The sequence below is a fragment of the Bos taurus genome, chromosome 8 (assembly GCF_002263795.3).
Source record: "Bos taurus isolate L1 Dominette 01449 registration number 42190680 breed Hereford chromosome 8, ARS-UCD2.0, whole genome shotgun sequence".
In the NCBI taxonomy this organism is placed as follows: Eukaryota; Metazoa; Chordata; class Mammalia; order Artiodactyla; family Bovidae; genus Bos; species Bos taurus.
The window spans coordinates 64,332,578-64,359,095 of NC_037335.1; the positions used below are offsets into that span (position 1 = coordinate 64,332,578).

The following is a 26,518-nucleotide window of genomic DNA, read 5'->3' on the forward strand; positions in this document are numbered from 1 at the left end:
TTCAGGAAAGTTTTGCTTTTCTGATGTAGGTGCTATCCCTTCTATCTTGCTGCTGCTTATTCTTTTTATTTTTTCCCTTTCTTCCTAGAACATGAATGTGAGGCTAGAAGTGAGCACCATCTTACAGCTAGCTATGAGGTGGCCATACAGATTTAAGTGAGAAAAAAGAAATTAGCTCCTTCTCTTTGGTTAAACATACAATAACTGTGTCTCTCTTACATGCAGTCCCTGCATGTAAGATACACTGATAAACCCATCTGTGTCTTGGACGCGAGATTATGAGGCCAGAATTCTCTTAACAGGTGACAGGAGCATAAAAGGGTGATTCTAGCAGTGGTCTACAGCCAGGACTCCAGAATTAAGTCTCCAAGGGGTGGCAGATAAGTAAGGTCTAGTCTCCTGTGTTTCAAGGGCTCCCCAAAAGCAGACAGTATGTTGGAATGGGCTGTAAATATTCTTCGCATCCATCTGATCACACTGTGAGATGGGGGAACTGCACTTGCATGCCTGCTTCACAGGGCTGTCATGGAGGAATTAGAGATGGGGGCATGTGGGTGGAAATCTGTAAAAGCTTAGGAGCTGCACTGAAGGTCAATTAACTTTCTTTTAATACCAGGCAGTCTGAAATTAGAGGTAGCAAGGAAGGAGATACATGTAATGAAAGCCTAAGGAAGAGGTGGATTTTGAACTGGCCCCTGAAGGATGGCGCTGACCATGATGGATAGATACAAGAGGCTGAGTACACAGGAAGCTACAGAGCTGGGGGGCCAGGAAGGCAAAGGCTGAGAACCAGTGTAGAAAAGAGGCAAGCCGGGACTCAGGTACTTTCATATGTTAAGGAATGGAATGGAAATCAGATCACTGCTCAGGGTAAATGATCAGATATAAGTATTAAATAAGGTATAAGGTAGGCTGTGTGTGTGTGTGTGTGTCTATGTTCATGTCAAGTGTGATGAGAGGGGAGAGGGAGGCACAAGGTGGAGTTTTCTCCAGCAATCAACTAAGCTGAAGGGATGTGGAGCTTAGTTGATTGTGGCTGAATTTCTGGAAGCAGTATTTCCAAGGTCTGGGTGCCCAGGGCTTGAATGCGCTCTGCAGCATAGGCTTAGGAGAAACACAGGCCCAGGGCAGCCTCCTGCTCGCTTTCCAGAGCCGCCCACCGACTTTTAACATGCACACACTGGTAAGTTCTTTCCACACGGCCTGGCAGGGCCATGGAGAGATCACTCCCGGGTAATGAGACAATTAGCTCCTTGCATTCTTCCTGCAGGAACAAATCCGGGCCCCCAAGGCATCTGTCCCCTCCTGTTCTTCCAGCTGGCCTCCTTGCCACGTGCACACCCTGCCCGGAACCGGGCCCAGCTGCTTGCCGCTCGCCTGCCCACTTCCGTTTCCAGGAAGGGTTCCGGAGGCTGGCGGAGCAGGGGGCGGAGTGATTGATGACAGCGCGCGTGCCCCTGAACTCCTCATCAAAGTTCTTCTACAGGGTTGGCAGCCCTGTGCTGAAAGCTGCTCTGTAGCTGAGGCGGCATATGGACTGCTGACAGAGCAGCTGCTGGGGAAGAAGACGCTGAAAGGAAGCCTCTAGGGATAAACAGAGAAACCCATGGCACCACGTGGCACCCAAGGCAGAATTCTCATCCCCTTCACGGTAAGGAAACTGGTTTGGGATAGCTGTGCTAGATCTCATGCTCCTAAAGTGATCATCGTCATATTAACATTGGTTCTGCCCTTACTGTGTACCAGCCAGTTCTGTAAACTATTTTGGGTGCATTATTTCAACTTCTCCTTCAAACAGCCAAAATAACTGTTATTAATCCCATTTCCTTTTTTTTTTTTTAACAGATGGAAAAAATCAAGGCTAGAAAGTTTAAGGATATTGTGCTTGTCAGATAGTGACTCAGGTTTAACTCCAAGCCTTTAATCCTAAACAGGATAACGGTTTTCTCTTGCAAGCATTTTGAGATTAACATTGGTAACTAAGATGTACTAGTGGTGTAATTTGCAAAGCAACAGGGCACTTATTTTCTCCGTTGGACCTCTAGAGTTGTAGGGGCAGGTTATAGTCACCTCTGAGCCCCCAGGCTCTAGAACAGGGTATGGCACAGAGGTATACAGTGAATGAGATGAATAATGTATCAGTCAACCCTGGGGGGAGCTGCTTTCACATCCGTGTTGCAGGTAGAAAGACAGGCTCCTCAGGGAGTCTTGCCTAGGACCTCATAGTAAACTTGGCAGAGAGGAGATTTGAACTCTGATCTTCAGATCACAGGTCCAGAGCTTTCTCTGCTCTACCTGGAGTGTGTCAGGTTAAATGGGGAGAGGGGTTGGCTGGGTAAAGGGGGCTGGAGGATAGTGAATGAGAAAGAACATACATCTATGAGTGTGAATTATTTCAGAGTCAATTTGCTGATATCTTAATAAATCCCTGGTCTCTCAAGCCTGGAGAATATTGTTTCAAGAGCGTCTAGTTTTAGTAAAAAGATGTTAAAATTTTTTCTTCTTGTTGTCGGAGGCCTGTCTGCAACCCAATCCCCGGGGAGCCATGGGTCAGTCTGTATCCCTCATGTCTGTCAAATGCCATTTCCCCCAGGTGGATCAGTTGCCTCATTTGGGGATCTGGACCTTCCAGACATGTATACAGAAACCAAGAGCCCATTCATCACATTGAAAGCTGATAGCTGACAGAGATTCAATCCCATCTTGAAGCTGGAAACTTGGAGAGAAGCGAAGTGGACTAATTTTCTCAGACTCCTGAGAGAAAATTCCCGCGTATCAAAGGCAGTGCCATAAGCCGCACGAACAGCGCTGCTGGACAGCTCCACTTCGGGCTGTGGCGAGTCGTGGCTGGCTGTTGTCATGAAGATGAGAACAGAAGCCTGCCACATCTGGATTGCAAACACTTTTAGGGGTCCACTTTCCAGCCTCTGGGAGGCACAGGGGTATCCACAGAGATGGAGGAACCAGACTGCTCGGTCCTTCTTGGTTGACCCCTTCCTTTCCTTTCCATCCTCACCCCCAGCTCCTCCCTCCTCAACCTCACCAAGTCTTCGACCTCTGGGTATTTGCCTAAGCACATCCTTCCTTCCTGCCTGTTAAACTTTTATTTATACATAGAAGCCTAGCTCAAGTCACACCCCTTGCACTCTCCCTGGCTGAATTGGTTACTTTCTGCTCAAGGTTCCCACAGTATTTTGCATCTTCTTTGGCTTCTCATATTCTATGGCCTTTGTTTGCTTTAAGAGTCTGTTTCCCACACTAGGTAGAGAAGGAAGTAGTCAGCTCAATTCCCCTCCAGAGGTCCAAGGACCTGGTAGATTCTGATGCTTGGTTGCTGCTGCCTTTTGAATGAACAATAAGTTGTGACGTCTAAGCTTTTGGCAACCTCAGCTTGATTTTCTTTTGTATTCTGCATTTGGTACACACTCCCAAGGAAGCTTGGAGAGACCAGTGGGGAGCAACTTGGAGGACTAGTGAGATGCTGAGACTCCTGGAATTTTGCCCAATGCATGTTTCTATCAAAAAAGTAGCCTGTACCCAGAAAAAATATCTCCCCAGGCCAAACCTGGGTCTTAGAGAGAGAAAGGGCTTGCTGAAGACAGTAGACCTCAGTCCCAAAGACTTGTACAAGGCCTTTTGGTGCCAAGATCACTCCCTCCTCAACCCTTCCAAGCCCTGTAAATGTTGGTATCTTCCCCAGCATCCAAATCAGACCAGAGGGATCTGTGCCAGTAGTTCCAGCTTCCCTGTCATTCCATGCACCCGCCCTCAATCTAGAATGAGTCACCCACCCTCAGGTTCTTTCACTTGAGGATAACAAAGATGCTGACTGCATAGGATGATTATGAGGATGAAATGAGATATTATTTATTATCCACTTGAATGTTTACAGTTTTTTAAACCATAAAAGTAACAGAATAAAGTGTCCTAAAACTTAATTGTAAGCTTGATGATTTTTCCTTTCATATATGCATACACTCAGGTAACCACCACCCAGGTCAAGATTTAGAGCTAACTGAGATTTTAAAAGCTGACATAGCTTATCGACTGTAAAGTGCGGAAGAAATGTTGGTTTTGAATTATTACCAGGAGGTGGAGCCTCTTTCCCATTGAATTCCTCTCCGTTCTCAAGTTCTAGGTTTCTAGAAATTGTTAGCATCAGTTGCAACCACCCTAGCAATTTGTTGCCAGAGCCAGGACTCCAGAGCCCTAGCTATGTGGAGTGGCCATGGAGACACAGCCCACACAGACCCACGGCTCTCAGGACCACTGCTCAGGACATGTAGCCCCTGTACCCACCCGCTTAGGCACCAGCTGTTCTCACAGAAGGTGGCCAGTGACAACACAGCTGTTGTGTAGTTTCATTTCAAGACAACTTGACTAAAAAGATATGCCCTGTATGCTAGGACCTGGGCAGAAAAGGAGAGAGGGAGCTTCCTAGACTGGGCGCTCTACAGACTGTGGGGCTGTGGACATTAGCATGTACATACCTGTGAAGTGAGGCCCACAGTGTCCCCTTATCTCCCATGGGACTCTCTTCCTGAGGCTTCCCAGACCTCTCTCTAGTGCTGACCCCTCCTTTGGGCTTGAGTCAGCATCTCTGCTTTGTCTGCTGGGTGTTCCCACCTGGCTGCTCCCTGGCCCTTTAAGCGCAGGGAAACTCATCTTACCTCCTACACCTGGCTGCTTCTTCCTGGCTTTCCTCCTTCATTCTGGCATCACTAATCCCCAGTAGTCCAATCAGAGCCATGTCCCAGGTCCAGTTTTGCCTTGCCACTATTGTTCTGGTCCTTCTCCACTGCCGTCGCTGTGTTACCTCTGGAAACCCCCATTCTGCTGGAAACCTTGGAGCTGGCTCTGCGCCAAAAATGGGATCTGCTGCCCCATCCCCGGCCATTCCACGACCTAGAAAGATGCCTCTGCTCTAGAAGCACTCCTCGAGCCCTTCCGTTGCATGCTATCCACTCATCTGCCTGTTGGCCGCTGCCACTCTTTATCTGAACCTCTTTCAGTCTCGCTGCCTTCTGGTGCCTAGAGTGGAGTTGGCCCTGATGTTGGTGGACGAACAGATGAGTGCTGAGTTCATGACGAGACAGCATGCTGTTGTTTAGTCACTAAGTTGGGTCCGACTCTTTTCGACCCCATGGTCTGTGGCCCACCAGGCTCCTCTATTCATGGGCATTCCCAGGCAGGGGTACCAGAGTGGGTTGCCATTTCCTTCCTCAGGGGGATTTCCTGACCCAGGGATTGAACCCACGTCTCCTACATTGGCAGGTAGATTCTTTACCACTGATCCACCAGGGAAGCATGAGACAGCATAAGTAAAGGCAAAGCTGCTGAGCCATTAATCATACTTTCAGAGACCCCAGCCCTTTTTTTTTTTTTTTTAAGGGCCAGGATATGCTAATTCAAGTGGGGACTTTGAGAGTCTTCCTGCATCTTCTCCATCTTTGACCCTCACATTAATAGAAAAGGGCAGGTATCTGACACCTCGCCATCCTCAGTGCTTGAAAATGCTGAATCTGGAGAAACTTTGTCATAATTACCTATCCACTTGAAAGTACAAACTCTGTAATTTGCCTTTAAGTGATCTTAAATTAATATAAATAATGAAGTATGCTCAGAATACTCAAGTACTGGTACATCCAATTGAACACAATTAAAATTAAGATGGATTTATTAGTATTGTGACTATTATTGATTAAAATGGTAATGATAAATAAGGAGAAATGTTAAGTACAACAGGGAATCGGTAATATTTCTTCAAAGTAATCATTTTGCTGTGACTACCCAATTATTAGTATATTTAATGTGTTATTCAGTGCAATTAATTATCCACTTTGCTTCTGGGAAGGCACTAGGAAAAAATTACTTTCTGCCTGGAGTGGTGGTTGCTCAGGAGAGGGGCTGGGAAAAGCTGCTGCTTGCTGGGGCCTCTGTGATGAAGACCTTGCTCTTGGGGAATGTGACTCCAGCAGCTCCGATAGAAGCGTCGAGTGCCCTTGGGGAAGATGAAGGGACCCAAGAGACCAGGTTCTTGGCCTTATAGTCAGGTGCTTTTGTAGCCCTGGGAGGTGAGGGTGAGCAGCCAGGAGAGGGAAGTCAGAAACCTGCCTTGATTCTGGACTGGGCCACCTAGTTGTGGGACCTGAGTTCCAGAGGTTCATTTCTCTCATCTGCAAAATGGTTAAGGATACAGCCTGCTGGCAAAGACCTGTATGTGAAAGGGATCTGTCAGAGACAGATGTGTGGGGCCTTGGTGACCACTTGTCGGAGACAAGATAGTCCCCAGGCTCAGTCTGACATGTGGATTTGCTTCTGGTTCCTGTAAACCACCTCTGGGAGTTACCCCTCCCCCCACCCCCAGCCTGTCGTAGGTCCCTGCTGCCTTAATGCTGGTGAATGTGGAGGGTTACACGCCTGCCCTCCAGCCACTTCACTCTGTATCCCCTGACCTACGTTAGACTGTCCATGATCCTCCTTTCCCCTCCTTGCTGGGAAGAATGTAGATGGGTGAGAGGATAAGAATCATTGGGCACTTTTACAGAGCTCGTGCTCATTCACCTTCTTTCTTTATTTTTGTTATGTGGCATGTGGGGTCTTACTTCCTTGACCAGGGATCAAATCCGTGCCCCCTGCACTGGAAACATGGAGTCTTAACCACTGGGCCACCACGGAAGTCCCTTTTTATTTTCTTATCTGTCTGTACAACCATCCTACTAAGTAAAGGAGGTTTTATTAACTCCATTTAAAAAACGAGTACCCAAGGTTCTAAAGAGGGAAAGTGATTTGCTCAAGAATATAGAGCAAAGTGGTAATCTGGGGTCTTGAACTTGAATCATCTGACACTGAGAACTGTGTTATCCCAGCCTGTTCCGCTTTCCCACATTATTGTCACATTTCCTTATCTCTGAGTCTTCTGGCTCCCAACCCTCCTCAATGCCAAAGATTCACTGTAGCTTGTTTCACAAAGCTAATTGCTAGTTTTAACATACAGGTTTTGTTTTATGAGCTCCAAATTGCCCAAATTAGATTTTATTAAGTTCACATGTATGATTCTCCTTGTTTTTATTAAAAATAAGTTCACTCATTTGTCATTTACAAGGGAGTTTGAAATTAGGATCGTTTTGTATCCACGGAAACACAGGGAAAATCTTATATGTGATCAGACTTTTACCCACAGAATGGGGAAAAAAAAAAGGGCAGCCGGTAATTAGGTGCATAATCCATAGACAAGCTTTTAGAGCACGGGGGGCCTACTCTTTTGCTTTGTGGGTGACAGTTATGACAACTCTTTCCAGCATGACTATGTGGTGGGGAGGGGTGGTAAGATAAAGGGATGGGAGAAGCTGGTACCAGTCCCAGCTCTCCCCTTCACTCATTCTTTGGCTTTAAGAACGACATGCCTCTTGTTTGGGGCCTTGGTTTCCCATCTGTAATATGGGGATGCCAGAGAAGTTAGGCTTAGAAGAAACTTTTTATCCCTTGTCTCAATTCTTATCCCTGGCAGAGAATGGCCATAATGCTGTGACTGGAAAGATTTAAAAATGTATCTTTATTAACTAACTCAGTCAGCAGCTACTAACTGAGCAACTACTAAGTACCAGGGACTCTTCTAGGTACTGGGGATAGTTGAACACATCAGGAGAGACTTCTGTTCTCAGGGAATTGTAGCAGTAACAACAACAAAAACAGACAACTAAATACATCACATTGAAAAGATGATGATATTACAAAAGATAAATCAGAGACAGTGATGCTATTTTAGACTGGGGTGGGGGGCGGGTCAGCTAAAGCCTCTGTGAGGAGGTGGTATTTGAGCTGAGACCTCAGTGACAAATGGGTCCAGGCATGAGGCCATCTGGTTGTGGCAGATGTGCAGATTGCAAGGTAGAATGGGAAGTCAGCGTGTCTAAGAAACAGAGATGAGGCCAGTATGTTAGGAGAGGTGGAGATGGGCTCAGAGGGGTAGACTGTGCCTAGAGGGTGATTGATTAGTTATGTCTGCATTGGAATGATGGGGAAGAGTGTTACTAATGTATGCCTCCTACTTACAATTTCTGGACTAAATGGTCCCAGGGAAGATATTTCAGTATCCCACTGGCAAGAGCCCCTTCCTGGTACAGGGGTGGGGCTCCACTTGGGTGGATGCAGGGAGGCTCCTATGAGGAAGTGGGGGTGACGTTTGAACTGGGCTTTGATGGATGCTAATTTCCATACCAAGGGGTGACATGCCCCTCTTCGTGGCATCCAGTTTTGTCCTGCAGTGTCTGGGATATACTTCTGCAGTAACTTAGACAAGACACCTTGGTTTGAGTAAGGAGGACTGTCTGTGGAGGCAGAGAACCTGGGCCCAAGGCCATCCTCTGCTGTTCTTTAAGCATGTGACTTAGCTGGTTACTTCAGTTTTTCTGAGCCATAGTCTCCTCATCTTTAAAACAGGACAGTAATAAAATTTACCTCTCAGAGTCCTGTAAGAACTTAATAATAAATTAGCTAATAAGGTCTTATAATATGTGATATCAGCATTTCAGGGGCTTCTGTGGTAGCTTAATGGTAAAGAATCTGTCTGCCAATGCAGGAGGTGCTGGTTTGATCCCTAGGTCAGGAAGATACCCTGGAGGAGGGCATGGCAACCCACTCCATTATTCTTGCCTGGGAAATTCCACGGACAGAGGAGGCTGGCAGGCTACAGTCCATGGGGTCATAAAATTTGGAGAGGACTGAGCAACTAAACAACAATAATCAGCATTTTAGTATTTATAACATATATTAGTTAAAACATACCATAAAATATTATAACTATTTTAAAATATAGTATTTTAAAATATAGATCATATAGATTTTATATTTTATATATTATATAAAATATATATTACATAAAATATATATTATATAATTATAAAATATACTGTTTTAAAATATAGTATTTTAAAATTGTTTTTGTTATTAGGACAACTTCTGACACTTATCTCTCAAAAGAATTGGAACGTTTTTTCTTGAGTGTAAATTGTCACAGCTTTATGGAAAGTAATTAGCAGAATGTAGCATGCTATGTCCTAAGAAATTGCTTGTTTCTTTTTGCCCAGAAATTCTACTTAGAATTTAACAAAAGAAATAAGTGGACTACTTTTTCTGGCCAAGATAGAGTAGCTTGAAGTAGCCTAATTCTCGTGCTAAGATGCTGAACAAAATACAAAAGAAATGGAGATGAATCAACTACTGCAAGAAGCAAAAACATGGATGAATCTCACAAACAAGATGTCAGGCAAAAAGAACCAGATGCAAGATCTGTACAATTTTATGTTTGAATAATACAAATCACACAAACACACACATATATATCACAATATACATGTGTGTGTCATTTATATTATTCAAATATACATACATATACATATAAGATACATGTGAGTATATATTTATATTTGACTATTACATATATATGTATTGGTAAGATATATGTGAGTTTATATAATTCAACCTATTGGTTTTGAAGGTTTGGATAATGTTACCCTGGGAGGAGGTGTACAACAGGAGGCTACAACAGGAACTGAGGTTCTGGTAATATTGTTTCTTGATCAGGGTAGTGGTTCTATGGAGTGTCGACTTGATTAAAAAGTCATTAAACTGTACATTTTTGAATTGTGTAGTTTTAAGCTTGCTGCTGCTAAGTCACTTCAGTCGTGTCTGATTCTGTGCGACCCCATAGACAGCAGCCCACCAGGCTTCCCCATCCCTGGGATTCTCCAGGCAAGAACACTGGAGTGGGTTGCCATTTCCTTCTCCAATGCATGAAAGTGAAAAGTGAAAGTGAAGTCGCTCAGTCGTGTCCGACTCTGTGCGACCCCATGGACTGCATCCTACCAGGCTCCTCTGTCCATGGGATTTTCCAGGCAAGAGTACTGGAGTGGGGTGCCATTGCCTTCTCTGACTTTTAAGTTTACTGTGACTCAAAAAAGTTTACCTAGATAAAAAAGTGAAGAATTTGGCTTATGGATAAAGGTGTGAAAATAAAGAGGCCTATCATGTATAATAGTAAAAAATAGAAATAATCTAACTGTCTAAATATGGGAAATACTTAAATAAAATGTGGTAATGATACTCTTTAAACTGATGCTTTGAAAGAATTTTTAACCATGAGGGAGAATTTTAGTATTACCATGTGAATTGGGTATTGCTCCATGAACCTGTGTGCAGAATCTGAGACTGGGTTATGATGGCTGCCACTTGGCCTTGGAGGATGGAGGGGGTGGCATGAGCGCCCTACTGCTGAGTCTCTGCTTTTCCCATCTTCAGGGAAAGGTAAACACGTCTCATTTCCTAGCCTTGCTCCTCTTTATTCTCCTTTCTAAAAGCACCCTAAACCTTTCACCACTCTTCAGATCTCCCTCATCTTGGGAACCCCACCCGGAGTCCTGTCCTTCCCTCCAAAGTCCCTTGCCCTCCTCGACCTGAACTCTCTGGTCTGGATAGCTCCCCAGAGACTCCCACCCAGCACTCCTCTCCAGTTCCCACGGTCAGTCCAGATGAAAGTCTTGCAGAAGAAGAGAAATGTTTTCCTGCTTGCCCCATAGTTTACAAAACTGCTCCTCCCTGCAAAGTTGTAAGTACTACATGTTATTATTCAGAGTTGTGTTTGCCACTTTCTCCATGGTCTGTCTGTCACCAGTTGACTGCCTACTCTACCCCAGGCCAGTCATACTGGATTTAGGATGGCTGCCGCCTTAATTACATGAAGATCTGGGAGAGGCTTTGCTTTCACTATGTGCAAGAGCCTGACTACGTTCCTGTTCAAGCCACCTTCCTCCTCACTCCTTCTTAGAGCCTTGGAGTGGGATGAGGGAACATTTTCCACATATTCCACAATGAGTTTTCATTACTTTTATCATCAGAAAAATATAAAATAATGCTCTTTTTCTCTATGAGTGCTCTAGATTAATGTTCTCAAATGTTAATGTGTGATGCCTGCAAGTCACTTTAGGGAGCTTGTTAAAACATAGGTTGTGATTCAGTAGGTCTGGGGTTTTCCCTGGCATTCTGTGTTTCTAACCCACTTCTAAGTGATGCTGATGCTGCTGGTCCGTGCCACACTTTGAAGAGTGAAGTGACAGAGGGTAGCTGGAGAGGAGGTGCAAGCTGTGACCTTTCTCCTTGCTCTTCACTGCCTCCAGGCCCCTATGTTTCACAAATCTTCACATTTTGCTGAATAATTAGTGTAACGATGAGTAAGTATGAAGTCTCTCAAGAAGGCTGGAGTCTACATATGTACCTGGGTTAACCAAAGCACTTTGGAGATTAGTTCTTTAGAGAACAGGTTTTCAGATTTGAGCTGCCTTACTCCTCAAGCAGATATAATAAGTTGAACTCATGGAAAGGGCCTTAAAGTCAAGAGGCCATGACTTCAGCCCCAGCTATGCCAGTGACTCAGTTTCCCAAAATATAATTGATGGAGTTTAGTATAAGTTGTTGGTAAAGATAATGGTTTTCATGATCCTGTGATCCTAGGAAGTACTATAATAGTATTCATGTCCTTCAATCCAGTACTTTTCCTTCTGGAATTTAAGAGCAAGTAAATCATTCAATAGAAGATAAAGATGTCCAAAGATGCTCAAAGAAGTTAGGGAGCACTCAGGTACCAAGTCCTTACTGGAGGCTGGAGGGCAGCCTCCTGGGTGTGCCAGAGGGGATTTGAGGATCAGAGGAGGTGGCTAAGAAACCAAGAGTATCCTGATTATTACAGGTCTCAACTAGCTTTCATTTTCCAGTTGTACTACAAACAAAAAGTCCTTATAATGTCTTCTTGGAAAGATGAATAGGAAGATATTGACTACATAGGGAATTATTTGTTTCTGAATCAAGCAGTGCTAGAGTGGAAAGGACACTTAAGGCCTCTGGTTCCATCTGCTCATATCAGAGCCCCGTAGAGTCTTGGAAATGTGGTGAGAAGACAGCTGCCCAAGTTCAGAGGGGACCAGAACTTTTGTGATGCACCCTGGAGTCTCCCAGAGAGATGGCTGTGGTTATCTGGTCTCCAGAGAAACACTTCCAATGACAGGGGGTGACTCCCTGGCAGTCTTTTTACCACTAGGTGGGTCTGATTGTTTAGGAATTCTCTCAGGTGAATGGAAATTCTAACTCCCTGTGGCCTTTACTCCATGACCCAAGCTCTAAAGTAGGTGTTTTCAAACTTTCCTCACGACAAGTATCTCCTGGGAGGTTTATTTAAAATTCATCCCAACTTTAATCCATATAAAACATATTCCTAGGTTGTGAATGCTCATCGTTTCTAATTATTAGAGAAATACAAATCAAAATTGTATTGAGGGACCATCTCACATTGGTCAGAGTGGCCGTTATTAAACACTCTACAAATAATAAATTCTGGAAAGGGTGTGGAGAAAAAGGAACCATCCTACACTGATGGTAGGAACATAAGTTGGTGCAGCCACTATGGAAAACAGTATGGAGCTTCCTCAAAAAACTAAACATAGAGTTGCCATGTGATCTAGCAATCCTACTCCTGGGCATATATCCAGACAAGACTGTAATTTGAAAAGGTTCATGTACTTCAATGTTCATAGCACACTATTCGCAAGAGCCAGACATGGTAGCAACCTAAATGTCCATCGATGAATGAATGGATAAAGAGGATGGAGGATATACACTCAATGGAGCATTATTCAACCATAAAAAAGAATGAAATCTTGCCATTTGCAGCAACATGGATGGACCTAGAAATTATCATACTAAGTCAAGTCAGAAGAGAAAGACAAATACAGTGTCATATCACTTATATGTGGAATCTAGAACATGACAAAAATGAACACATCTATAATACAGAAACAGACTCACAGACACAGAGATACAGATACAGATACTTACAGACCTGTGGCTGCCAAGGGCAGGGGAGGCGGGAAGGACTGGGAACTGGGGTTAGCAGACACAGACTGTTATACGTAGGATGGATGAACAACAAGATCTTACTGTATAGTACAGGGAACTGCATTCAGTATCCTGTGATAAACCGTAATGGAAAAGAATATGAAAAAGAATAAATATATAAACATATCTTCTGAATTACTTTGCTGTACAGAAGAAATTAATACAACATTGTAAATCAACTATACTTCAATTTTAAAAAAAGATTAATTTCTTTGATACAGAGGAAAATTCACTACTGAAAGTGGCAGATATAGACTGACTTCTTTATTTAATAGTTATCATATGACCTGGCAGGTAATATATATTTTTTCATCTGAACTTAAAATATGAGATGTGTATCTATACATTTCTTCTAAAAGTTTTGAAATAGCCCCATCCCTGTGATTGTGAGAAAGATCAGTGAGGCTGTTTTAAAACAGATAAAACTGAACTAGAGATTGAGAAAGAAGATATTAAAATACAAAAAATAGCCTATTAATATAGTTGTGATTAATAGTAGCAAAATTGAAGTTAATGTCCAATATTGAGGTTAGTGGATTAACTTTAATTTTTAACGTTTATCAAAACCTAGGAAGAACTATATTTTAGAGCAAGTAAATCATTCAATAGAAGATAAAGATGCTCAAAGAAGCATTATTTGTAGTTTCAGTAAAATTATGAATAGATTCAAGGCCAACACTAGAATGTTAAGTAAATTGAGATATAACCATGAATTAAATATTCAGTTCAGTCGCTCAGTTGTGTCCAACTCTTTGTGACCCCATGAACCGCAATGTGCCAGGCTTCCCTGTCCATCACCAACTCCCGGAGTCCACCGAAACCCATGTCCATTGAGTCGGCAATGCCATCCAACCATCTCATCCTCTGTCGTCCCTTTCTCCTCCTGCCCTCAATCTTTCCCAACATCAGGGTCTTTTCTAGTGAGTCAGCTCTTCGCATCAGGCAGCCAAAGTACTGGAGTTTCAGCTTCAACATCAGTCTTTCCAATGAATAATCAGGACTGATTTCCTTTAGGATGGACTGGTTGGATCTCCTTGCAGTCCAAGGGACTCTCAAGAGTCTTCTCCAACACCACAGTTCAAAAGCATCAATTATTCTGCACTCAGCTTTCTTTATAGCTATTAAAATGATTAAAAAATCTACACACCAATAGGCACAAATGCTTATGTAAGCTAGCAGAATAAAATTTTGGTCCATTTCTACCTTTTTGGGGTATATGGGTGAGCATTAGAAGAAAACATGGGAAAAGTACACTTTAGTTGAATAATTATTTGCTTAATAAATACATATACTTAATATCATTAATACAACAATATGGCTATAAAGCCAATGGGAAACTACATTTGGAAAAAGTAAAAGGTCAAGCCTTTGATAAATCCCCATTGAAACCAAGTACCCTAAGATCTCTGAGGTGTTGAGGGAAGGCCCTTGGGGTTAGCTGGTTCAATTTCCTAAGTATTGTGAGGATATTTATTTTAGTAACCTTGAATATAGCACCCTGTTCTCTCCCTGTCTTCTGTAACTGGTAAGCAACCCAAGAAGTTTTCCTCAAAGTTCGTGCCTACCTTTGGGAGAGACCCAATGTGGGAGGGTGTTGGGTAGAGGCAGATGCTCAAAAGCGCAACTAGGAAAGCCAGACTTCCCATCTCAAGCTTTGTTTTTTCAGACCAAAATTCTTTTGTTCAGAGCAGATTGGCATCAACTTCTCAAAATTTGCATCGTAGAACAAAGATTCATGTTTGAGTAAAAACAAAGAGAACAGCACAGCTTGCGACTCAAAGGTTCCTCCTGCCCCCACTACCACCCGCTCAATTCTCTATTTCTAGTCTGCTGGGGCAGAGAAGCCATTGAGTCGGACTGGGAACAATTTACTGAGGCAAAGGCTTCTAGAATGAAGGCTGGGCCCAGAGCTGAGACTCTAACGGAGCTGGTTTGGGGGCTGGCCCAGGCGTTAGGTTTCCTCATTTCTGGGTTAGGGACAATGCTTGTGAGCATTAAATTTACCAGGTGAGAGTTTGCATAAATGTGCTATTACTGATTATTTTGCAATGAGCTGGATTTATGTAGAAAGAGCACATGTTTAGAATCCAAAAGCCTGTATTCAGTCTTGGCTCTGCCTCTTATTAGCGATGGGATCTTGGCAATCACATTCCCTTTACGGGCCTCAATTTTCTGACTTACATAAAAAATGGGAAAATAATTCCTATCTTGTATAGCTCACAGGGTTATTGTAAAGGTCACTTGAATAATCAATTGAAAATGCTTGATAATGTGAAATATTATGCCCACTAATTATTTTAATAATTAATAATGGTAATAGTGACTTTGCAATTCAGAATTTTATTCTGGAGTCCTAAATATTGATTCCTGCAGGCTTGTAATTATTTAAGGAATGATTTATTGGCTGCCATGTATTGAGGTTATAATATAAGTTAAAATTTTTTTCCAGCTGTGCTGACTGGGGCAAGGGTGGTAAACCAGGAAATTGAAGTATCTGAGGAAGACACCTGTCCCGAGAAAGCCTGACCAGATACCTTTGTTCAAATCCTGCTGCTGCTGCTGCTAAGTCGCTTCAGTCGTGTTCGACTCTGTGCGACCCCATAGACGGCATCTCACCAGGCTCCCCTGTCCCTGGGATTCTCCAGGCAAGAACACTGGAGTGGGTTGCCATTTCCTTTTCCAACACATGAAAGTGAAAAGCGAAAGTGGAGTCGCTCAGTCGTGTCCGACTCTTAGCGACCCCATGGACTGCAGCCCATCAGGCTCCTCCGTCCATGGGATTTTCCAGGCAAGAGTAAATCCTAGAGTTACATATAACAAGGAGTATGCAAGCCGATGTCATAAATGATAGGAAGGCATTTTAAAGAATCTTGTGAGAATGAAGAATTGGGAGTGTCCTTGATAGGTCAGATGGAGAGCAGGCTCACTGACCAGTGACACTGAAGCAGATCCACCCAGGACCAAGGGGAAATACGTGGTGACCAGGAGGATGGGTCACCTTTCATCTGAGCCTTCTCTAGACAATTGGTACCCCTTCCTCCCTTTCTTGCCATCCATGGGTCTGACTCTCAAGGCCAGGGACCTGAAGCCCTGAGATGTGAACCTACAATACACTGCTTTCTCTTTCTCTTTTATCCCTTCCTTCAGTTACATAGTTGGAGTGATGATATGTAATGCATGCTTTAAGATGTTCTTTATTATTCAAATGATACAATTCAATTCTTTTTGTAAAAGAGTTAAAAGAGATAGATGTGATATAGAAAAGGAGTGCGGTCGCTTTTCCCCACCTCTCCCCACCCCTGCAAGAAGTGTGGCGGATACCTGTCTCCCCTCTTGGAGCATTTACACATGTTCACATATTAATCCTATATCTCTGCTGCCTGCTTTTTTCACTAAGTAATATATTGTGGAGCTCTTCCTCCTGCCGTATCACTAATGCACTCTGCTTTCTGAGGAATGGGTAGGCCATAATTTACTTAACTATTCCCCTCCCTATTAATAGTAGGTTAGGGTTTTATTTTTTTGCTACTGCACACAATACTGTGATGAACATTCTTGGATCCATGTACAAAAACTTGTACAATGAGTTGTGTGGGGCACACAAACAACTATTTTTTTTTTTTGAAAGAGTCTTAGGAATGGAATAGCTGGGTCCTTTGATATGTACATTTAAGATTCAATGGATGTTTTCAAATGGCATGCACCAACTGGCTTCACCAGTCTACATATGTAGTGTATATGAGAAGGTTTCTCCACGTTTTTGCCAACACTTGGTATCTTTTTTTTTAACTTTTTGTCAGATAATTCTTTTCCCTGACTAATGCAGCTTTGCATGGTTATTGTATGTTATTACTTTTCTGTCAGTTGTCTATTTCCTTTATAAACTTTTACAACTTTTACAATTTACTTTGTCAATTGTCTTTTTCTTTCTGCTTTGTTAGAATTCTGTGTGTTCTGGATATTAATCTTTTACCAGTTAAGTGTGTTATAAATAGTTTTCCTCAGTCTTTTAAACTTGGCTTATCTTATAACCTGGTTTATGGTATATTCTGACTGACAGAATATTATATATTTTATAAGCATAAATCTATGAAATTTTTATAATTTCTAGATTTTTGTCTCTTTCTTAGGAAGGCCCTGACATTCTAAATTCATAAAAGATACTCACCTATATTTTCCTCTAATATTTTTATAGTTTTATCCTTTAAACTTCATCTGAGGGTTATTTTCTGTGGATGAATGGTGCGAGTTAGGAATCTAACTTAATTGTTTCCCCAAATGAATAGATAATTGGTCCAGTCTCAATTGTGGATTAGTCCATAGTTTCTCTAGTAATTTGAACTACCACCTTTATTGTATAGTTCATTTTCATATAATCAGGTTTGTTTCTTGGTTTATTAATCTGTTCCATTGATCTAGTCATCAATACCTGCACCAATATTAGGCTAGTTTAATTATTATAGCTTAAGTGTGTTTTGACATCTGGAAGGATAAGACCTGAATGAACAATGCTGTTAATTTAGATTGGAATTGCACTGATGGGTAAATCAGTATATTTTCAATACTAAGTCTTCCTAATCAGTTTTAAAACTTCAGATATTTAAAAGGCTTTCATGTTATTTTATCTTCAAATAGATCTTAAACATTTAAAAATTATATTTGTTTTCTAGGAATTTTATGTTTTTTGTTATAAATTGAATCCTTCTAAAATTATTTAATTAATACTAGTATATAGGCAAGTTACTGGATTAGGTATATGATGTATATACCCATAGTTTTGAACTTTCTTACTAGTGCTCATATTAATAGTTTTCAATTGATTCCCTTGAATGTTTAAGGTGGGCAGTTATCTTAAAGAGTGAACTTTTCTTTTTCCTTTTCAAGCTTTATGTCCCTCTTTTCCTTGTCTTTGGACGTTTGGGACAATAATATCTAGTCTCGGTGTCTGCAACCACTTTTGTCTTGCTGTTATCTTTAGTGGGAATGCTTCTGAGATGTCACCACTAAGTATCTCATTATTGAGGATCTCTAATAGGTATCCTTTTTTTATGTTGAGAACTTAACATTCCATTTCTGACTTACTGAGATTTAAAAATAGTTAATTCTGAATGTTGAATTTTATTGAATCCTTTTCGTATTTATTGAGATAATGTTACTTCATCTCTGTGATAAATTACAGGATTCATTTCTCTAATATCGAACTGCCCTTTGCCCCTTGGATAAGCTCACTTTGGATACACTGTATTTTTAAAATATACTCTTAGATTTGACTTGTTAATATTTGTAATTTAGTATGTTTTCATCTCCATTCCTGAGCGACAACTGGCCGCCCTTTCCTATGATTCTTACTCCGTGTTCCTGTCTTTATTGTTTCTCTAACTATACCTATCGCCACTCCAGCTTCCTTACTCTCCTCCAGACACGTCAAAGACAACACACTCATGCTTTCTTGAGCTGGGAACCTTCCCCCAAGAGGTCTGCATGGCTGGATGTGGGATTTGTTGTTGTTCAGTCACTAAGTCTGTCTGACTCTTTGCGACCCCGTAGACTGTAGCCCACCATGCTCCTTTAGTCCTTCACTATCTCCCAGAGTTTGCTCAAATTCAAGTCCATTGAGTCAATGACACCATCCAATCATCTCATCTTCTGCTTCCCCCTTTTCCTTTTGCCCTCAGTCTTTCCCAGCATCAGGGTCTTTTCCAGTGAGTTGGCTCTTTTCATCAGGTGGCCAAAGTATTGGAGCTTCAGCTTCAGCAACAGTCCTTCCAATATTCAGGGTTGATTTTCTTTAGGATTGACTGGTTTGATCTTGCAGTCCTGGGGACTCTCAAGAGTCTTCTCCAGCAAAATTCAAAAGCATCAGTTCTTTGGTGATCAGCCTTCTTGATGGACCAACTCACATCTGTACATGACTACTGGAAAAGCCATAGCTTTGACTATATGGACCTTTGTTGGCAATGTGGTATCTCTGCTTTTTAAATGCTGCTGTCTAGGTTTGTCACAGCTTTCCTTCCAAGGAGCAAGTGTCTTTTCATTTCATGGCTGCAGTCACCGTATGCAGTGATTTTGGAGCCCAAAATGTGGGAGATACTTGGCTATATATCACCACCTTATCTAAACTTGTTGCTCCCCGTCATCCTCTACCTCTTTAATCTGTTCTATGTCCTCCATAACAGTATATCTATCAGAAGGTATATTATTTACCAACTTGTTTCCTTGTGTATTATCTATCTTTTCCTACTAAGCTGCACCCCACTGGAGCAGGGCCATTGTCTGCCTGGGTACTGCCGCATATCACAGAGTAGATGCTCAGGAAATACTGGATGGATGAATGACTTGTTTTGTTTTTTTTCCAGACAGAGGGCATGGGAAACAGAATTTCTCAGTCTCTTTAGGTTTAAAACATGTTTCAATTTTGTCTTTTCCATTGCATTCTAGTTGGTTGGCTCAGGGTTCTAATATTTAAGTGTCCTTTCCTGCTTGTGCAAAGTAGAGATAATAAAGGCACTCATCTCTTGGAGTTTTAAAGGCACTCAGGGAGAAATGTATTCTCACCATGCCAGGCATGCAGGTAGCTAGTACTCAGGAAATGTTTGCTATTATTGTTACCCACTCTCTCACACAACACAGAGAGGCCTCCTTGAGTCTTAGTTTCTCTTCACTGTCCAGGGTGGACAGTAATCCTTGCCCTGTTTATTTCACAGGTTGGTATGAGGCTTATGAGAGAGCATGGAGTTTGAAAACTATGATGTGTCATGTGGATAATATGACTCTCCTCACATGTTCAAGAAAGAGCCTTATTAAAGGAACCAGGGAAGCAGGGTTCCCCTTGGGCAGAGAATAGACCTGGAGCTGGACACACCTGGGCTCAAATCCCAACTCTTCTATTTACCAACTGTGTGACTTTGGGCAAATTACAAGCCCCTCTGATATTCATCTTCAGTGTTATTGCTGTTCATTCTGTAAAATAGGTGACAATAACACCTAGTTCACGGGGTTACAGTGGGAATTAAAGTGAATATGTAAAGAACTCAGTTTAGCATTTTTCACAGAAGTGGATATTTAATAAATGATATCTATTAATATTATATTTGTCTATGAAAAGGATTGGCAAGCCACAATTTAGAACATTCTCTTTCCAATTTCCCATCATCGAAATAATCACACTTCGCACATCCTCACTGGCAGATTTCACAGCTAGTGCATTCAGAAAAAGTTATTTATTTGAATAACAAATTCTTCGCCCAGTTCCCCAAACTGCACATTCAAGCAGAGGTGGTTATAGTCGACAGTGTCGGGTGTATCGAGGAAGGTGTGGTGATGATGGTCACAGAGACAATATGTGTGGGGCCCTCACTGTGTTCTAGGCACTGTGCTAAGACATTACAGGCACTCCTTCATGCAGCCTCTTCTTACAAATAAGAAAGCAGGAGCCCAGGGAAGCTAGACAGCATGCCTAAGGCCATATAACTGTAAGAAGCAGAGGCCATATCTGAATGAGCAGGCTGACCTGGAAATCTTTTTCAGTATTAGAATGGGACAGAGGCGTTTGGGCATAACAGCTCTTCTCTTGAAGTTTTCAGGACAAAGGGAGAGCACAGGCCTCCAATGTACCACTTTTCATGGGTATAGGTTACTTGCTCATAAGGGGTACTTGACTGATATTTTTTGAATGAATGAAAAATCAACAAATAAATACATCAGCCAAAGTAGTCTTCCTCTGATGACCCTCATAAACAAGACCATAATAGTATCCTGTAAAGTCTACAAATAATAAATGCTGGAGAGGATGTGGAGAAAAGAGAACACTCCTACACTGTTGGTGGGAATATAAATTGGTGCAGCCACTATGGAAAACAGTATGGAGGCTCCTTGAAAAACTAAAAACAGACTGACCATATGATCTAGCAATCCCATTCCTGGGTATATATCCGGAAAAAAATGAAAACTCTAATTTGAATTGGTACATGCACTCCAGTGTTCATAGCAGCACTGTTTACAGTAGCCAAGAAATGCAAAAACCCCACATGCCCATTGACCGATGATCGGCTTAGGAAGATATGGTATATATACCATGGAATATTACTGAGCCATAAAAAGAATGAAATATTGCCATTTGCAGCAGCATGGATGGATCTGGAGAATATTGTACTTAGTGAAGTAGGTCACCCAGAGAAAGACAAATATTCCACAAAATGCATGTGGAATCTAAAAAATAATGCAAATGGATCTATACACAAATCAGAAACAGACTCACACACATAGAGTCTTATAACAAACTTAAGGTTACCAAAGAGGAGGCTGCTGCTGCTGCTGCTAAGTCACTTCAGTCGTGTCCGACTCTGTGCGACCCCATGGACGGCAGCCCACCAGGCTCCCCCATCCCCAGGATTCTCCAGGCAAGAACACTGGAGCGGGTTGCCATTTCCTTCTCCAATGCATGAAAGTGAAAAGTGAAAGTGAAGTCACTCAGTCATGTCCGACTCTTAGTGACCCCATGAACTGCAGCCCACCAGGCTCCTCCGTCCATGGGATTTTCCAGGCAAGAGTACCGGAGTGGGGTGCCATTGCCTTCTCCAACCAAAGAGGAGGGGGAGGGGCAAATTAGGAGTATGGGATTAACAAACTACTATACATAAAACAGGTAAGCAAAAGGGGTTTACTGTATAGCCCAGGGACTTATATTCAATATCTTGTAATAACCTATAATGTAATATAATCAGAAAAAATAACTGAATCACTAAGCTGTACACATAAAACTAACATAATATTGTAAACCAACTATGTTGTTGTGGTTAGTTGTTAAGTTGTGTCCGACTCTTTTGTGACCCATGGACTGTAGCCCACCAGATTCCTCTGTCCATGGGATTTCCCAGGCAAGAATGCTGGAGTGAGTTGCCATTTCCTTCTCCTTTTTGACCCAGGGACTGAACCTGTGTCTCCTGCTTGGCAGGTGGATTCTTTACCACTGAGCCACCTGGGGAGACCAAACCAACTATACTTCAATATAAAAAAGAATATGCTGTACAACTATATGCTTATAAAAGAGTATGCTGTAAATAAGGCTATGAGATCACAAAGAAAATGATATCATTCACTTGTAGCCCAGAACTATAGGCAATGCTTCATCTTAGTATCTTTTCTTGCATTTGTTTCCTTCTATTAATTATATTAATCTATATTGCAGACTGGATAGCTGCCCACCAAGCTCAGGCTGTGTTTCTCAGCTTCTTTTGCTATGGAGTGGATTCTTGCCAAGGGAATGTAAGTAGAATTGATGGGTGTCACTTTCTCACTGTGGCAATTAAGAAGTAGATGTATGCCTTCGTTTATTTTCTAACCTGCTGGCTGCATGCAGGGGATGAGGACAGAGCCACAGTATGGAAGGAGCCTGGGTCCCTGAAAGACTGTCCAGCAACCAGAAGCCCCTGTGTTGGATGTTCCCATTTGCAGCAAAACTTTAGTTTTGGTCCACTGTATTTTGAGCATTTGTTACAGCTCTTAGCGTAACTTTTCTCAAAACTTCAATTCCCTCTGAATTATCAAATCTCCTTTGTAGAGTTTCAGACACACACACACACACACACACACACACACACACACACACAGAGTCATTTTGTTGCTGATAATTTGTGGAAGTATAATGAATGAAAGGGCTTCCTTGCCTGGAGAATTCCACAGTCCACGGGGTCGCAAAGAGTTGGACACAACTGAGCAACTAACACTACTACTAATGAATGAAAAATAGAGGCGAAGAAGAATGCCCTAGAAGTTCCTTCTTCCTCTCTTCTCAAGGCACAGGAATGTTCATTATAATTTACAAAGTGGTTTTCCATAAACATTTAACCCTTATAATTTACTGGTGTATTTATTTTTGTACAGAGGAGGAGATTAAAGTTCAATTAACGGATTTTCCTTAGGTCACCCAGCTGGCAATTAAAAGGCAGTGTGGGGACTGACACCAAGTTTGTCTGGCCTTGCCTCCTCTACTTTTTTGTCACATCCCAGTAATACATGTGAAGTGGATAAGATCCCTTTCCGTAAACAGGGTGTCTAAGATGGTTCTGATAAGTGCCTTGTCTCTTCCTTCTTTACACCTTTGTCTCTGCCAGGGTTTCCTTGGGATGTAGTACCCAAAGCTTGTGATTAAAAACAGCTGCAGAAACAAGAGGAAAACATCTCCTAAAAAGTGATGCCTTGGAACACAATGTGTGTGGACTTGTAGGAGGTGGACGAGGGTGCGTGACAGAGTGGAGTCACGGGGAGAACTTTGGTTCTCCACAGAGGCGTCCTTCTGTTGTCAGCTGCTCCTGGGAGGCTCCATGAACTTGATCTCAGAGCCAGGGGCAGAAAAACTGGACTCATCCTTCCACTAAGAAATGAGAAGACTTCCTTCGAACTTCCTAGGAGTTTGAACTGCTTCTAAGGTAGAGCCCAATTAGCCCGTGTAGACTATGCTATTCAATTATATGGTTGGTTCAAAAGAATTTAATGAAATAGGAGAATAATCATACAAAAATACTAAGTGATAAAATAGTATGATGCAAAATAGTACAATCAAATTTTTGTTGAGATTTTTATGTAGTTACACACACACACTTGACAAAAAGACTGAAAGAGAATACACCTCACCTTAGCAGGAGTTATTTCTGGGTGATGAGATCAGAGCTGAAATTCATTTATGTAAAAATTCTTTTCTGTCATTTTAAATTTTCAGAGGGGCTTCCCAGGTGGTGCTAGCGGTAAAGAACCTGGCTGCCAATGCAGGAAACATAAAGAGACACGGGTTTGATACCTGGGTTGGGAAGATCCCCTGAAGAAGGAAATGGCAACCCACTTCAGGCTTGCCTGGAAAATCCCATGGACAGAGATACACAAGAGATACTTGTGGGATACAGTCCATGGTGTTACAAAGAGTCGGACATGACTTAGTGACCAAACAACAACTATTACAATATATGAACTCCATAGCTAGGAATTATTTATGGGTGATGAGATCAGAGTTGAAATTCATTTATTTTGTTTCTTTTCTATTATTTGAAATTTCATAAACAGGCTATTTTGTAAATAGAAAAAAAATGTTAAGAGAGTTTGTTTTTTCCTTAATTTGATTTTAAGGTTTTTTGCTCATTTTCAAATTATAGCTCTGTTGGGAGATAACGGAAAATTAAATGAGCTACCAAAAATTTGCCACAAATAATAAATTGCTATTAATAAGTTATGTAGTCAGTTATCAGATTAAAATTAAAGCCACCATAACAGGTTATTCATACAATACTCAAATTTTTAAATTTATTCTGATTGCCTTGTCTACTACATAGACTTTAGATAGCATATAAGTTGTTTCATTTTGTTGTTGATGTGTTGGTTTGGTTGAATAACTGAACTTAAAAGGACTTCCCTGGTGGGTCAGTTGGTAAAGAATCTACCTGCAATGCAGGAGACCTGTGTTCCATTCCTGGGTTGGGAAGATCCCCTGGAGAAGGAAATGGCAATACACTTCAATATTCTTGCCTGGGAAATCCCATGGACAGAGGGGCCTGGTGGGCTACAGTCATGGGGTCACAGAGAGTCAGACACAACTGAGCAAATAAACAACAACCACCACAAACTTAAAAAAGCAGACTAAATGGCAAAACATATATATATATATATATATATATATATATAAATTTGACAGAAAGTTCAGAACTGCATTAAGAATGTTTTTAAAGTGTTATTTATAGTAAAAACAACCCAGTCCCTGGTATTTAAATGAACCAAAGCTGTAACCATATTTTGCTTAATAATAATATAGCTAATGAAATATAACAAATGGATACATGTTAATTCTGACTAGGAATCCAAAGCAGTGCAATGTAAACAATTATGATGAGCCCCAAATGCTGACCAAGACAGTTGTGGAACTGGTGAGCTTCCTGCAGCCTTCTTCGAATCTCCCCAGTGATGTTGTCAAGAGCCATAACCACCACTCTGACTCTTTCTCTCAGTTATCTCCATTATGGAAATTTGCCCCACAAATAACTCAACAGAAACAGAAGCCTAAATGAAGACAAATATTAATTTTAGTATTTTATCTAAGTGTAAGGAAATATACTTGAAAGAACCCAATGGACCCACCAAATAGGAATGAAAGTAAATTCTAGTATCCCAGCTTACTAAAATACAGGCAGTGGTTATAATGACAATTGTGAGGACCACACAGAGCTATGAAAACACTTATTAAACAGTGTCAAATGTAAAGGAATATACAATTATATTTCTGCTATAAATGCTGTTATTTCAGTGTAAAATTGTATGTGGCGATGATCAAGGATGGAAAAGAAGAAAAAAATGAAAGCAGTTACACCTTGGTGAGGTTATGAATGATCTTCCTTCTTTCTCAAATATTTAAAAAAATATAATTATGAATGTGTGTTTTAATGAAAAGAAAGATTTCCATTCCTACTTATCTCCATAAATAAAGAAAAATCTTCTAAATGTAACGTTCTATGAAATTTGAGTTGATTTAATTCTTGTTTAGAAATAAAAACTTCATATTTGTTTTCTATGCTAGTTATACCAAATTACCACAAACCACATAAAGTTTTTATCTTATGGTTTTGTAGGTCAGAAGTTAGACATGGGTCTCAGTGGGTGAGATCAAGGTGTTGGCAGGGCTGTGTTCTTTCTGGCCTCTCTAGGGCTTCCCTGGTGGCTTAGCTGGTAAAGAATCCACCTGCAATGCGGGAGACCTGGGTTTGATCCCTGGTTTGGGAAGATGCCCTGGAGAAGGGAAAGGCTACCTGTTCCAGTATTCTGGCCTAGAGAATTCCATGGACTGTATAGTCCATGGGGTCACAAAGAGTTGGACACGACTGAATGACTTTCACTAGGGAAGAAGAATCTGTTTCCTTGACTTCAGTTTCTATAGGCTGCCTGCATTTCTTGCCTCATAGCTCCTTCCTCCATTTTCAAAGCCAGCCATGGAAGGTTGAGTTCCTCTCACATTGTATCACTCTGGTTCTTCTGGCCTTTCTTCCACTTTCAAGGATGTCTGTGATTAAATTGGGCCCATCTCGATGATCTTCCTCTCTCAGAGTCAGGTGATTAGCAACTGTAATTGTATATGAAGCTTTCATTCCCTTTTACCAAGTAAGGTACCCTGTGAATCATTACTCTGCCTGCCATAAGCCCTTAGTCTATGCTGGATGTGGCGCCAGTTAATGTTGGGGAAGAGGGGAGGTAGGCTTAAAGATGATGCTCACGGTTAGAAGTTGAAGTCAGTCATGTAGAGGAACACCTACAATACAATGTGGATGGTGATTAGGGTTCTGGTAAATTAATATTCAGAGACTTGGGAGGGCAGCATGGTTCCTTTTAGCTGGAAGACTCAAGGTGGGGTGAGGGGGTTCATGGTGAATTGGCATTTGAATTGGGCCTTAAAGGATAGGTGGAATTTGGATACAGAAATTGGCAGAAGAAGCCTATGGCATTTCAAGTAATAGATATTAAATGAAAGTTAGTGAAATATCCGTTTTTGTAAGGGAAAGATATACAAACATTGACTTTTTAATTCAACCTCACGTGTCAA

The 26,518-nt window shown here is 41.6% G+C and overlaps 1 long non-coding RNA gene across 1 annotated transcript; it reads left to right on the forward strand.

Moving 5' to 3' along the window:
* Nucleotides 1–277: 277 nt before the first annotated feature.
* LOC104969394 (uncharacterized) lies at nucleotides 278–25,420 on the forward strand. Its single transcript, XR_003036069.2, has 3 exons — nucleotides 278–1,651; nucleotides 22,133–22,209; nucleotides 23,058–25,420. It is a non-coding gene; the product is annotated as an uncharacterized lncRNA (long non-coding RNA).
* The last annotated feature ends 1,098 nt before the right edge of the window (nucleotides 25,421–26,518 follow it).